The sequence below is a fragment of the Mchenga conophoros genome, linkage group LG9 (assembly GCF_057382185.1).
Source record: "Mchenga conophoros isolate Kocher_MC1m ecotype Shallow Benthic linkage group LG9, M_conophoros_male_GT1.1, whole genome shotgun sequence".
NCBI classification, from domain to species: Eukaryota; Metazoa; Chordata; class Actinopteri; order Cichliformes; family Cichlidae; genus Mchenga; species Mchenga conophoros.
This window is the reverse complement of record NC_140534.1, coordinates 13,675,988-13,692,026: the sequence shown is the minus strand read 5'-3', so window position 1 is coordinate 13,692,026 and position 16,039 is coordinate 13,675,988. Positions and strand designations below refer to the sequence as shown.

General features: G+C 41.0%; 1 pseudogene across 1 annotated transcript in view; it reads right to left on the bottom strand.

The window, feature by feature from the left end:
• Nucleotides 1–12,328, bottom strand: part of LOC146566978 (uncharacterized) — a 29,536-nt pseudogene extending 17,208 nt beyond the window's left edge. Inside the window, exons 1-4 of the transcript XR_014893864.1 lie at nucleotides 12,125–12,328; nucleotides 10,322–10,427; nucleotides 7,389–7,985; nucleotides 2,520–3,116 (exon numbers count right to left, since the gene is read on the bottom strand). The product of XR_014893864.1 is annotated as an uncharacterized LOC146566978 (transcript). The remainder of the gene's footprint in view (nucleotides 1–2,519; nucleotides 3,117–7,388; nucleotides 7,986–10,321; nucleotides 10,428–12,124) is intronic.
• Between the last annotated feature and the right edge of the window lie 3,711 nt (nucleotides 12,329–16,039).

Below are 16,039 nucleotides of genomic sequence, written 5' to 3'. Positions count from 1 at the left end.
CTGTGGGTAGTGACCGAAAGAACGAGATCGCGGATACAAGCGGCAGAAATGAGCTTCCTCCGAAGGGTGGCTGGCCTCTCCCTTAGAGATAGGGTGAGAAGTTCGGCCATCCGGGAGGGGCTCAGAGTAGAGCAGCTGCTGCTCCACATCGAAAGGAGCCAGCTGAGGTGGTTCGGGCATCTGACAAGGATGCCCCCTGGGCGCCTCCTGGGTGAGGTGTTCCAGGCATGTCCCACTGGGAGGAGGCCCCGGGGCAGACCCAGGACACGCTGGAGAGATTATATCTCTCGGCTGGCCTGGGAACGCCTTGGTATTCCCCCGGATAAGCTGGAGGAGGTGGCTGGGGAGAGGGAGGTCTGGGCCTCTTTGCTTAGGCTGCTGCCCCCGCGACCAGGCCCCAGATAAAGCGGATGAAGATGGATGGATGGATGGATGGATGGATAAAGGAGTGTTTGTAAAATAGAATCTCTCGGGAAAATGAAGGTGTGGCAACACACAAATATATATTAGCAATTACATTTCAGCTCGCCTGGACTTTTGTAATAGTCTTTACTCTGGTGTTAGTCTGTCGTCAGTCAGCCGACTGCAGCTGATCCAAAATGCTGCAGCAAGGTTACTAACGGGCACACGCAACCGAGACCACATATCTCCCATACTGGCATCCTTACACTGGCTGCCAGTCAGTTTTTGAATTCATTTTAAGATTTTATTATTTGTTTTTAAGGTGTTGCATAGGTCTGAACCCTCATACCTTTCAGATTATTTAAATTGGTACATTCCTGCAATATCACGGAGGTCTGTGGATCAGATGCTCTTGGCTGTCCACGGTCCACATTAAACACAGAGGAGACCAGGCCTTTGCTGTGACTGCTCCTTAAATTGTGGAACAAACTGTCCATTCATATCAGGACCTCCTCAACATTGGACAGTTTTAAAACCCTTCTAAAAAATGAATGAGTTTGTATAACTTTGGTCTTACTCAAATCGTATAGAAGTATTGTGTTGTATAGCTGGAGACAGCGTTTATACCGCTGTCTGCTTTGGTCGCAAAGCCATCATGGATCTCTGTGGAGATCCGGCTTTTTTTAGAGTCAGTTAAAATCAAGGCACTCGAAAAGATCCTCTGGAAAAGAGTAATATTCTTGGAACAGAGTTTAATACACAGAATTATACGGACAGTAAGAAATTACACACAGAATATACACAATTTAACATGTTTATCTTACTCATCACCTGTTTAATTTTTCTCAGTACACTAGAAGAACATGTTCATTCACAGCTGCCTCATCACATTTTTACACCTGAACTCTGTGGAGCCTGATCTCAAGCTTTTTGAGTCTGACCCTGAAACCACAAGAAGATCTTTCTGTCTCTTCAGGTTCACTGTGATCCAGTGATGGGAGTGATTTCAGCCCTGAGTGATCACGCTGATGTTTGCACAGAGCAGACAATGAGGTGAATGTTTGGGCACATTGGTAACAGTGAAACAGTTTATTAGTAACGTGGGATCGTTTGTGTTTGGAGTATGAACTGAGATTCCTGAAGCTCTTGTCACACTGGTCACAGCTGTAGTTTCCTTCCATGTGTGTACGTTCGTGCCTGTTACGATTACCTGATTGTAAGAAGCTTTTGTCACAGTGTCTGCACTTGTATGATTTCTCTCCTGTGTGGACTCGTTTGTGTGTTTTAAGCTCCCATGCAGTAATGAAAGATGACCCACACTGATCACAGAGGTGCTTTTACACCCCACTGTGAATCAGTTCATGTTTTTTTAAGTGATGTGATGTGGTGAAGCTTTTCCCACATTCTTTACAGTATTTCAGTTTGTCTCCAGTGTGTCTACGTTGATGTACTTTTAAGGTGTATTGGTGACTGAAAGTTTTTCCACAAAGGTCACAACGAAAGTCTTTCCCACCACCACAGCGATGACAGGGTTGAGAACTGGATCCATCTGTGTCGCTCTGCTTCTAAACAAAGACACAAAGACAGTGTAAGTCAGTCCTTCAACACTTTTATCCTGAACGTCGCCTGAAATAAAGAGCAAATAAAAAACAAACAAAATCATAACTGAAATGAAAATCTGAATAATCACTCAGAGCTGCTTTTTCATGCAGTAGAATTGATGAAACATCAGAATCAGTGAGCTGCAAACTTTCAGCCCCGACCGTGTCCGTGCTATCAGGTGAGAAAGGTGACATCTCACTGATTCTGATCTGCGGGTCGGCGCTTTGTGTTTATGTCTTCGTGCAGAATCCGTGTACCTGCTCTCATTTACTGTTTGGTGGTTGTCGAAATTTTGTGATGTTTTACCTGAGATTCGGGTGTTTCGGGCAAAATAAAATTATATTTAAAAAAATCGATTCAGGAGTTTAATGAATCGATGTCACGTTATCCAAGCCAGAATCGATTTTAATCGGTAAATCGATTATCAAAACCCACCCCTAGCTAACACAGTTTAATGAGCAGAGTTGTTCCAAACAGTCAGGCTAAAATGACAAGTTAAAAATATAAATACATACCTCACAGTAACTGCACTTGTAGAGTCTCTTTCTGGTGTGGATCTGTTGGTGTCGTCTTAGGTAATCTATAGATTTAAAAGTCTTCTCACACAGGTCACATTTATGAGGTTGTTCCTCAGTGTGGGTAAACATGTGTTGTTGTAAATGCTGGTTTCTTGTAAAATGTTTGCCACACTGATCACAGCAGTACACAACATGTCTGGTGTGAATGCGTAGGTGTGTATTTAGGTTCCCTCTCTGGCTGAAGGTTTTCCCACAGATGTCACAGCTGTATGCCTTAATTCCAGAGTGGGTAACTAGATGACTCAGTAAGTACCTACTGTGAGTAAAAGCTTTGCCACACTGATCACAGCTGTATGCTTTAACTCCACTGTGGATGAGTTGGTGTATCTTTAGAGTACTCTTCCTGGAAAAAGACTTTCCACACAAATCACAGCTGAACGGTTTCTCTCCAGTGTGGATGACCTGGTGACGTTTTAGATCGTCCTTCCCAATAAAACCCATCCCACACTCGTCACAGGTGTGTTTTTTCTCTCCCTTTCTTCTGTGAGGTTTGTCGGCCTCCTGAGAGCGCTGACTTCTCGCTCCATGTTGGTCCTGCAGTGACAGAGATACAAACAGAGGCAGTGAGTGAAATGCAGTCGTGGAACAAACTCAAACCTTCAAACTCCCTCCATTAACACTAGTTTTAAACCTGAAGGTGGAGTGTGGCACCAAACACCTTAAAGGTCTCTTATCCCCACCTGCTGGTAGTAGAAACACATTACATCCAACCTGCTGTTAAAAATAATTTATGACTGTTTAAACACTCTAAAATCATTTTTTCCTTATTTTCCTTACTTTTACTCCCCACATTAAAAAATGGACTTTCTACTCATTGTATTTTCAAAACAGACTTTTTACTTTTGATTTGAGGAATTTGAAGGGAGTTATTTCATCACTAAGGGCATCAAACCAATTTGAGCCTGAAAAGTAACACATGAAACATAACGACTTATGTTGTGATTTGGCGCTATATAAATAAAATTGAATTGAAAGACAATCCTGATCGTGTACTAATCATCAGGGTATGAAACATAAAAAGAGATGAAAGAGGCAAAACTGTGAGTCATAGTCAGGAGTTAAAGTGAGACGTTAGGGCTGCACAATCAATCGTTAGAAAATCGCGATCTCAATTCATACTTATGTGCGATCTCATTTACAAATGACAACGATTAAAAAAAAAAGGAGAAAAAAAAGATGACGATTGTACCGCATTTTGATCCGGGACATGAAAACAAGCGCTCACTCTTCCTGCTCAACAAATGACATGGGCGGAGCCTTATACCACGTGATACAGAAGCCAGCTTGCTGATAAAATTGGCAGGGGAAAAAACAACGGAGAGCATGTGAGAGATGAAGCTGTAAAGGCCAAGAAAGTGACAGGAGAAAATCCGTCCCGGTCAACCACCCAAACATCAATAACGGGAACCTTATACAGCGCCGTCGAACTCCCGCAGGCACAAAGAAATTACAGAGGCTTTCACTTATCACCTGGCTAAAGATATGGCTCCCATCAACACTGTGCAAAACGAGGGATTTAGGAAAATGATCAACACCCTAGACCAGGGGTCGGCAACCTGCGGCTCCGGAGCCGCATGTGGCTCTTTAGTCCTTACAGTGCGGCTCCGCGTGGTTTGGGAAATAAATTAGAAGTATTTAGCTGAAGTGTATTTTATTTATGTTAGTTCTTTTTTAACTTGTAGTTCTAAATTGGAAGATTATTGTGATATTGAAATATAAAAATAAAATTATATTCTATTTTTTTTTTCGCTCAAAATAAGCGTCACACTAGCGGAAGCCGATATACCGCCCGAAATGCCGTGCAATTTATCGAGACTTTCAGCCCCAGGTAGGCCAATTATGGATCTTCGGATCCACATTATGTCAGCAGCTGTTCTCCACCATGAACTATGTTAAAAACAAAATCCGCTCACGCCTCACAGATGACAGCTTATAGTCCTGTGTAAAGATGAAACTGACTTCGTACAACCCCGATCTGCAGACGCTGTGCGCAGAGGTTCAGGAGCAGAAGTCCCATTGTAAACATATCAGGGCAGACCTGACGATGTTTGTATGAAGATGCTTTTCAGCATCTCTTTATTGAGCACTTTTCACACACGGTTGCTGTACGCATACAGCCGGCTGTAGCTTTTCAGCTCATAGCCCAACACACACCAACACAACAGCATAGAGAGCACAGACGTTAAGGCGGCGAGGCGTGATTGCGAATCCCGCTCAGGTGCATCCGCCTCCCCTGCAGCAGCGCTGCAGACCACGCCTCGCCACACACATTAACCAGGTAAAATACATATTTAGGCAGAATTTTGCAAATATCTATTTTTCATCTTTTAGCAGCATAGTGCTTTTTTCCAGTTTTTTTTTTTTAAAGTCAGGTCAAGGCTCCAAAAGCCCAAAGGCGATATAAGGGTGGCGGCTCACAGCAGTTTTTCTTTGCTACATGGATCATTTTAGTTCAGCTGGGTGTCTTTCCTTTTGTTATATTTCTTTAAGAGTTCAAAATGTGTTAATTACAGAAATAAAATGTAATTTTCTCTGTAGCACTTCATGGACTTCATAAGCAACACACCTTAGTTGTTCACACAAAGCATAAAGGTAAAAACAATATATACAGTGTTATCTTCATTTGAGATGTCAAAAAGTATTTGCGCCCCCATCGTTTTCTTTTGCGTGGAACCCGGGTCCAAATGGCTCTTTGGGTGTTAAAGGTTGCTGACCCCTACCCTAGACAAACGCTACACAGTGGCATCCCGCAACTATTTTTCAAATGTTGCACTACCTGCTGTGTACACGTAGTGTCGAGCAACGGTGGAGACGAAATTGTTCTTATGTTCAGTCTCAACTATTACGAAGTTGATGTGCAGTTAATAAGTGCAATAAATATTTATATTAGAAAAGAAAATCGTGACAGAATCGTGATCTCAATTCTAAGCAAAAAAATTGTGATTCTCATTTTATGCAACATCGTGCAGCCCTATGAGAAGTTGTTCTTCTTTCTTTTTTGCACAGCACCTGAACAAACAGGTAATTTCAAATGCAGCGTTTCTATCAACAAACATCAGCAAACACACAAACTGTTTGTGTGCAGTTTGTCTCACAGTGTGTTGCTGGCTAAAGGTCCAGCTGCTGTACATCACAGGGAGAGAAAAGAAAGAGAGCTAACTTCACTCAGAGATGGAGAAAGATAAGACACACAGGACAGGAGAGGAAGAAGAGAGGTTAGATTTAAAGGGAAGGACTGCTCAGTGGGATTCGATCAACTGCAGATTAAAGCTTACATGTAAGTCCTCATGTGTGGAAATCAGACATTGGGTCTGTACTAGAGATGGCACGATACCACTTTTTTTATGTCTGATACTGATATGAATTCGATATAGTGTGTTTTAAATCAATAAAAGTGTTTTTTTAATATCTTGCTGCTTTTTGTATAAGTTCATGCTCAAGTAAAACAAACAAACAAAAAAAAATACACTGCACCCAAAATATTTCATAGTTCAGCAATATTGATCAATCTAATAAACTTAAACCTGCTCCATCCTCCCTATTCTGGTATTTTAAAGACTAAGCACCCTAACTAATAAAGTTCTACAACTCCCAGCAAAAACAAAACAAAACAAAAAAACAAAAAACAAAATGGGAACCACCCACCCTCCACCTCATGATACTTGCAAGGAAATCAATTATTTTTCAAGAACATTTAAATAGATTCAACATCTTCAACAGATTTGCAGACTGCACAGATGGTACCTTCCCAAAGGAAAAAGTGCTATAGCTTACTAGGGTATATTAGACTTAACAGTTACTATATACAGTAATGAACTTCTATACATTTTACATCAGATTAAAACTTTGGGTGTAAGCTTCGTATAATTATTTATTAAAAGCTAGACATTTTAAATGAGAATAAGAAAGAAAAATATGTCTTTGTGCCCCCTTTTCCCTGTTAATGCCCTATCGGCCCCCCTGGCTAAACTTTGCTAGATCCGCCCCTGCACAGTTACCAGCCATCAGTTACGTAGAAAAAGATCCTGGTGTGGAACGTAAATAAATTCTAACAACAGCTTATCAAGCTAAAACGTGCTGCAGTTGTTCAGCCGCTGGTTTCCTCTTTCTGGTGCGAAGTGGGCCAAAAACAAACAAGAGAGACGGACTCGCGACAGAAAAGCCGATCAGCTGATCATTAATCAGTTTCATGATTGAAGTAGCAGCAGGAGAGGGAGGGAGAGAGAAGAGGCAGTCGCTCCATATATCGGTTGTTAAGCTTAACGCTGGAATGCTTTACAAACATTCAGAGATGAACTTACACACTTGCTTTACTTCTCTCTGGGAAAACTTCCTCGGAGATGAAATGCCGGATTGGTAGCGAGGCTCCAAATGTTCAAACAGACTGCAGACAGGTCCCGCGCGCCACAACCACTCTATCACGTGATGCATACTGCTGCCACATGCTATGGTTATGAGCCGAGTTACGCCATGTCACAAGTTTTGTGAGGTGCTTTGTTGATATTTAATGGATCAGATTACATTTTTTATTTCTCTCCGATATCCGATCCAGTAATTTACGTCAGTATCAGACAGATACCGATACATAATATCGGATCGGTCCATCTCTAGTCTGTACATATGACATTATGTCTTTTTTTCAGATTATGAAACTTGCTGCAAAACAATCTGAGGCAGATTAACTGTGCCACCTCAGATGCAGCCTTTTTCATGCAGTAGAATTGCTAACATGCTAACACAGTTTAATGAGCAGAGTTGTTCCAAACAGTCAGGCTAAAATGACAAGATAAAAACATAAATACATACCTCACAGTAACTGCGCTTCGAGAGTCTCTTTCTGGTGTGGATCTGTTGGTGTTGTCTCAGGTAATGTGGAGATTTAAAAGTCTTCTCACACAGGTCACATTTATAAGGTCTCTCCTCAGTGTGGGTAAACATGTGGCGTTGTAACTGCGTGTTGGTTATAAACTGTTTGCCACACTGTTCACAGCAGTACACAACATGTCTGGTGTGAATGCGTAGGTGTTTATTTCGGTTCCCTAACTGGCTGAAGGTTTTCCCACAGATGTCACAGCTGTATGCCTTAATTCCAGAGTGGGTAACTAGATGAGCCTTTAAGTTGCAACTGTGAGTAAAAGCTCTTCCACACTGATCACAGCTGTACGCTTTAACTCCACTGTGGATGAGTTGGTGTCTTTTTAGAGTACTCTTCCAGGAAAAAGACTTTCCACACAAGTCACAGCTGAATGGTCTCTCTCCAGTGTGGATGACCTGATGATGTTTTAGTGACTCTTTCCCAATAAAATCCTTCCCACACTCGTCACAGGTGTGTTTTTTCTCTCCCTTTCTTCTGTGAGGTTTGTCGGCCTCCTGAGAGCGCTGACTTCTCACTCCATGTTGGTCCTGCAGTGACAGAGATACAAACAGAGGCAGTGAGTGAAATGCAGTCGTGGAACAAACTCAACCTTCAAACTCCCTCCATTAACACTAGTTTTAAACCTGAAGGTGGAGTGTGGCACCAAACACCTTAAAGGTCTCTTATCCCCACCTGCTGGTAGTAGAAACACATTACATCCAACCTGCTGTTAAAAATAATTTATGACTGTTCAAACACTCTAAAATCATTTTTTCCTTATTTTCCTTACTTTTACTCCCCACATTTAAAAAAAGGACTTTCTACTCATTATATTTTCAAAACAGACTTTTTACTTTCGGTTTGAGGAATTTGAGGGGAGTTATTTCATCACTAAGGGCATCAAACTGATTTGAGCCTGAAAAGTAAGACATGAAACACAATCCTGATCGTGTACTAATCACCAGGGTATGAAACATAAAAAGAGATGAAAGAGGCAAAACTGTGAGTCATAGTCAGGAGTTAAAGTGAGATGTTAGGGCTGCACAATTAATCGTTAGAAAATCGCGATCTCAATTCATACTTATGTGCGATCTCATTTACGAATGACAACAATTAAAAAAAAAAAAAAAAAAGATGACGATTGTACCGCATTTTGATCCGGGACATGAAAACAAGCGCTCACTCTTCCTGCTCAACAAATGACATGGGCGGAGCCTTATACCACGTGATACAGAAGCCAGCTTGCTGATAAAATTGGCAGGGGAAAAAACAACGGAGAGCATGTGAGAGATGAAGCTGTAAAGGCCAAGAAAGTGACAGGAGAAAATCCGTCCCGGTCAACCACCCAAACATCAATAACGGGAACCTTATACAGCGCTTCCCTATACCCGTCGAACTCCCGCAGGCACAAAGAAATTACGGAGGCTATCACTTATCACCTGACCAAAGATATGGCTCCCATCAACACTGTGCAAAACGAGGGATTTAGGAAAATGATCAACACCCTAGACCAGGGGTCGGCAACCTGCGGCAACACCCTAGACAAACGCTACACGGTGCCGTCCCGCAACCATTTTTCTATTGTTGCACTACCTGCTCTATACACGCAGCGTCGAGCAACGGTGGAGACAGAATTTCAAGCAGTACAACATTTTGCGGCAACAACAAAACGTGAGACATTTGTTGTTTTTATGTTTATTTATTGTTTTTATGTTCAGTCTCAACTGTTACGAAGTTGATGTGCAGTTAATAAGTGCAAGAAATATTTATACTGGAAAAGAAAATCGTGAGAGAATCGTGATCTCAATTCTAAGTCAAAAAAATCGTGATTCTCATTTTATGCAAAATCGTGCAGCCCTAGTACATCCACAGAGAGCAGCAGGTCAGCTGATCACAGCCTGTACTTGAAGAAAATCTACTGGAGCTCTCAACAGAAATTATTGTGAGCTGTGATTCTTTTCCCCACGCTGAGCCACTACAGCTGATTTTAGGGTTCCCACCTGCTCAATCCCACTTTAACCTCTTCCCTGCTCATGTTCCTGTTTAGAGGCAAAGTCACCCTCTACAGTGTAGGCAACAGAAAATACACACATGTTTTATTTTCCTTCATTTTCTACTTAACTGATTCAAACAGAGAACCTTTATTAGAAATAAATAGTTTGTACTTCATCTACTAATCTTAGTTTATTATTACATTAATAAAGCACAAGGTTCAGTTAACTTTGGATAAAAACATGTGGTTAAAAAGTTCTTCAAGGAGCTACTTTTACTTTTTTACTCTGATTACATTTCAGAGCCTCTACTTTTTCACTGTTACTTAAGGAAAGAAGGTGAATGAATACTTTTACTGAAGTATTTTTTTAACACTAATATCTGTACTTCTACTTAAGTATAGAGTAAATGTACTTTTGCCTCCTCTGATCATTTCTATAATATTATTTATATCAGTGATGGCCAAATGAAGCTTTCTGAAACACTGAAGCTTGTATTGAAAAAGGTTCATTACTCAAAGCTTTTCAACACAGTCCTCTTTGGTGACATCTGCTGGCCAAACATATGAAGAGCAGCTTGAATCTACAAATCAAACTGAAGAGCTTCATTATAATTGCCCACTCTACAGAGCTCAGCTGACAGCTTCTGTCTGATATCGGGCTGCTGTTGTGGTGCTTTGAATGTGTATTTTTGGGGATGATGAAAAAAATGTTTTGTCTGTTTGATTAATAAATATTTTTTATGAATAAACCTTCCTTATTTTAACATGTGCTGTGGTCTCTAAAAAACAACATAATATATAATAATATGCAACACAGTCATATAACAGGTTGGGAGGATGAGAGTTTTAGACGTGACTGATTATTTGGTGAAACTGTGATATTTTCCTCACCTCCTGTGTTGAGCTCATTGTTTCCTCTGTAGTGACTCAGCTGAGTCCAGATGGCTGAAAATGTTCCTCTGCTGCTCCGTCAGACTCTTCTCCTCCTGCTGATCAGCTGGGACACAAAACAGATCTTTGTTAGGCTCCACACTGCACTGAAGAGTCAAAGTGTCTCATATGTTCATCTGACAACACAAAGTACAAATTTCACTCTGATTGCTTGTAGAAATCTTGTGAGACGTGTTGTGCTGCAAAGTGAGGAAACTCTCTCACTCACTTATACTTCAGGAGGAACTTTGTGACATTGGCTCTAATATTCTAAGCAGCCCTTTACTATGACAGGGCCAGAAAGTCCTATTTGAAGGTTTGGGAGAAGGACCATGTTAAAGGTGGATTGGGGTTTATACACTTTGTTATGATACAGGTAAGGCTGTAAGAGCCTGAGAAGGTGTCCTGAATTAACCTCTAAAACCAGTTTTCAGCTAACGACTCTGCTTCAGTCTGGAAAACAGCAACTACAAGTTTAAAGACTCCATCAACAATTCACACCCAGCAACAGCCTGAACAGCTCCTCCTGTGGTTTCCACAAACAGGGACAGACCTGTTACTCCCCCACCCCACACTTTCAACTCCTTCAGCCCTCCAGTCCCACCACCTCCACCATTCCTAAAAGTTTGATTCTGTGCAGCCATTCCCCAACTCTCTGAACGGTACTGTCCTGATTCTTTGATGTTGGGCTGAGAACAAAAAAACATTACTCAGATCTTGTCCAGTCAACAACAATTATTTATTAAGCACATATGTGGGAGATGTACACGACACCACCCTCAGCGTAGTCCAGTAGATCTCAAAGAGGAAGCACTTCGATACACAGTTTTACATGTCAGGGTTCACGCCCCTTCATGCGTAAGCAGATAACATAACATGCGCGGCAGTTGTCTGCAACTCCTTTTATAGTATTGATGTTTGTTCCTCACTAACGGTTTCAGCACTCTCTCACCTCCATCTGTTTCCTGTTTCTCGTTGTGAGGCCCCATGATCGTATATGACACATCCTGAGTACATCCTGTTCTAATCTGCGCAGGCACGTATGCAGTTACAAGCAAAACACTACTTTAAATGTCTTCCAGTTTAAACCTTCTATAACCTCTTGATTAATGTTGTTTTATTTAAAATTACAACATTTATATTTCCCACAGTACTCGTGGTCATTGATCAGTGGTTTCAGTGCTTTCCTTCCTGCTTTGACTGCAGCTGTGTTTGACACAGGAAGACATTATTACATTCTTCACACTCTCCTGCACATTAACCACCACAATATATTTTTATTCTCTGTGCTTTCAAATATGAACACTGTTTACTTTCATCTCTGTTTCATTAGTTTTTGTTAACATCTTCCTGTGCATCACTTTACAGCAGCCACACTCATTAAAATGAGACTTTGTAGGAGTTCACTTCCTCTCATGTGTTCATCCACAGCAGCTGGACAATAAAGTTTATTGTGACCCTGATACTGCAGCAGATCGCTCTCATCCATTTCCTGTTATCACTTCAAATAGAAATGAGGCTGTAGAGGTTTGGTGCAGGCAGAAAAACAGCTGCAGGGACAATGAAAAGACTTTTCTGCTCCAACTTCTCCCAGCATGCTGAGCTAATGATTAGTTGGTGTTTTTCTCCAAACACTCTCTCACTCTTCTCTCAACGTGTTCACAATAAACTGTGAACAGACACCGAGGAGAGCAGCAGAAGACCTCATTCAGGAGCTAAACTCAACATGAACTGAACTCACAGTAAAGTTAGCTCGGTGCTTACCTTTAGATGAGCCCACAAACCGAGAGAAACTCCGCGATGAAGCTGCAACTCTTTCCAAACACAGGAAACAGATCAGGGAGCAGAGACCCACGTGGTTCACGCTGATCTCAGCTATGATCCAGGAGACAAGGGTGGGCAGATCGATGCAGATATCAATCCAAACGGCGGTACTACTGTATTCTCTTTGAATGAAAAAGCAGCTCTCTGTGCAAACACCTCCTCTCGTGGAACGTTCTTACTTTGCTCCGCCCCTTCTTCTTCTCCTTTATGGTTTATTGGCAGTTGTCAAACAACATAATGGTGCTTTACCACCATAAACTGGTGTGGAGTGTGAACTGGAACGTCGACCCTCAAATCCTCCCAAACAATTTTTTCTCCTATTCTCTGGTGGTGGTCAGAGGGCCCGGTGGCGCCAGTGTCCGGCAGCCTCGCCTCTGTCAGTGCGCCCCAGGGCAGCTGTGGCTACAATGTAGCTTGCCATCGCCAGTGTGTGAATGTGTGTGTGAATGGGTGAATGACTGAATGTAGTGTGAAGCGCTTTGGGGTCCTTAGGGACTAGAAAAGCGCTATACAAATGCAGGCCATTTACCATTTATTAAAAAGTAGAAAGTAAAAAGTTATTACAATATACATTATTATCATGTTCGTACAATATAAATATTATATTGCACGAACATGAAAAGTATATTGTTAGAACAATAAAATTTTCACATTATAACATGATATAGCTCTATTTTTCTTTTGCCTGGGTGGCAGCTCTACGCTTACGTACTCAGATGAGCTTGCCTCATCCTACAAGTTGTGCCTCCATCTCTTGTGTCCAGATCACACGCTGCACTGCCGTGCTGCTCCACCTTTTCTCTGTCATTTCTGTGTTTGTGCATGCGCAGTGTGAGAGGCTGCGTTGAGGGGCGACAGGATTTCAAACAGGTTTGATTATCATGTGACCATACGATTGATGATTGGGAGCTGGTCGTGAGGTGTTAACTGCTTTTCATTACCCCATGTATACGACACGATGCACACACGATTAAGGCAAAACACGGGCCGATCCCCAAAACGGTTGCGCAACTGACAAATCGGCTCAAAATGGGCCAAAAGTCGCACAGTGTATGGCCAGCTTTTGGAGGCTAGCTCCAAACAAACATCTGCAGCTTTGCAGTGTATACAGCAATATAATGACCAGACCTAATTCTTTTGAAAACCATACATCTTTCCACAGGTCTCCACTTCATCAGACATCACCTAGACACAGAGCTGGATGAGGCCAGCACAAACAGCAGCCTATTCGACGAAGATGATGGATCCATGGGGTCAGGAAAGCCAGAAGCAGGGCTGGAACGGTACCTTTCATGTCCATTCACTGGAGGCGTGGATCTATTGCATGGCGTTCCTCACATCAAGAAGCTGTCAATCAAAGTCAACACAGCTCTTCCTGCATCTGGAGCTTGTGAAGGACTTCTCAGTCATGCAGGACTCCTGTTCACTGCTAAACAGTCACAACTTCACAGAAAGAACCTTGAGAGCAAACTGCCGCTGAAGCTTAACCATCACCTCACTGAGTGAAGAAATGGCACATGTTTGCTAAATATGCAGAAATAGATGCACACCCATACAATTTATGGTAAAGTGAGCTGGCTTGTATGTACATATGTTCAAGATGCCTCGTTCTGTTTTCTCTGAGGCTGCTGTGGCATTTGGAGCAAAATTAATATAAAGTTTACAGCAAATCTTGTCACTGGAAATTGTTTGCACTGTTTATATATTTATATTATTTACTGTAGGTATTGGTGAAAAAAGCTTTATGTTGTGAAAAACTGAAATCTGGAAATTAGAATTGTTGTGCCTTATTTTGTTGATGTTTTTACATATATTCCTTTTGAAAATGGTAAAATTTGTATATTTATTTATTTTTGTTTGTCTGATAACATTTATTTAAAAAATAAATCGGACATTTCAAACAGTTACTCACTACTTGAGTAGTCTTTTAGCCAAGTACTTTTTTACTCTTAATTGAGTAACTTTTTTGACAACTACTTTTCACTTTTACTTCAGTAATAATATTTTAAAGTAATGCTACTCTTACTTGAGTACAATTTTTGGATACTCGACCCACCTCTGATTGTTCCTGGTTTCTGTTCTCTTCCTGCGGCTCACCTCACCTATTCTCATGTTACCATTTCTCAGTGTTGAGACTGCGTCTCTGTGTCTGTCTTGTATTTCCTGTTTTACTTTGACAGTCTGTGTCTTGTGTCATGTCTTCAGCTCTGCTCCCCGCCTCGTCACATCTATTTAATTGAAGCTGTGTTCCCACCTGTTCTCCATCATCTCATTTCTTTGTGTATATTTGCTGTGTGTTTCCTTCTGCTCCATGTCGAATCGTGTGTTTGTCATCTCGGTGTTTCACTCTGCATTTCCTCCTTAGTGTTTGTCTCATGCTCCTTGTTCCTGGTTGTCAGGTTTTTGCTATGTTCTCCATGTTTCACTTGATCCTCTGTTTAGCTGTTTCCAGTTTAGGTTTTCCTTCAGTTCCCTGTTTGCTTCTTATTTTGTAGCGTCGTGTCCAGCCAATAATAAAGGCTCACTTTCTTTGTTTTTGTTAAATTCACCTTTCCACAGATTCTGCCTCACTGACTGTCACTATTTCTACATCTCTCCCATTCAAAAACACTCCATACACAGTTTATTTTATGTAATATTCAATATTAACCTGTAAATTTAGTCTTTTCAAGGAAGCATTTTTTTTCTTTTTATGGCATAGAAGCTTTATTTATGTAGATTTTCTACTGCTAAGCAGAATAAGAAGAACAAACATGAACATTAAAGGCCTGGACAAATTTGAAACCAGTATTAGATAAAAACCTCAACAAGCAGACGACCCCCTATGAGCAAACACTTTGTGAAGGTGGGAAGAAAAAGCAGAGAGAAGAGTCTGTTTCCCAAATCCAAACTGGAAGCTGGTTCAACAGGAGAGAGGTCTGATATCTGAAAGCTCTGCTCTCATTCTAGTTTTCAAAACTAATAACCAAAAGTACGACTGCAGTCTGAGAGCGACGTGCTCTGTTGCGATCATACGGTACTACAGTACAAGGTCTTTAAGAAATGATGGGGTCTGATTATTCAGGACTTTATATTCAATTCTAGATTTAACATGGAGCCAGTGAAGAGAAGCTAACAAGGTAGAAAGATGATTTGTCTGCTGTCAGGACTCTCACTCCAGCATTTTGGATTAACTGGAAGCTTTTTAGAACGACGTGATCATAAAGGAATTACAAAAGTCGAGTCGAGTCAAGTATGTGTGAACAAAACAAGATAAAAATGAACAAAATCTCACTTTAACGTGCACGTTTACTAATTCTGTACTATCTAGTTTTACATGAAACATCAACTTTATATTGACATTTTTACTTTACTCTTGAATTAGTATTTCATCTGTTATTGTTTTTTCCATGTAATTCTCAAAGCAGTAATAATATGTTGGGTTTAATGAGTATGGTTTACTTTAGATTTTTTTCATATATATTTTAGACCTTAAACTAAAAACATTTTCTATGACAGCTTTGAACGCTCACGTTGTTCCTGATAGATGGAAAACCTGCTTTAGATTTGTGTTTTGAAGTCATCTGACTAACACAGCCTAATCTGCACTACACAATGCCTTTGAATGGGTGTTTTCATGTATCAGACTCTTGTTCACACTCACAAATTTATGACAAAGTACAGAACAAAACACAGTTAAAGGGATGGAGGAACTTTCTTCTGTTTTACATTGGGATTAAAGTTTCAGCCATTTCAGTTATTTGATATCTAATATGTCAGTTTTATCTGAGGTAGACGTCTCTGGCTGGACACAGACTTTGATGCTCAGCGTTTACGGTACAGAGCAGCTTTTCCTGCACAAAATACAAAATACAT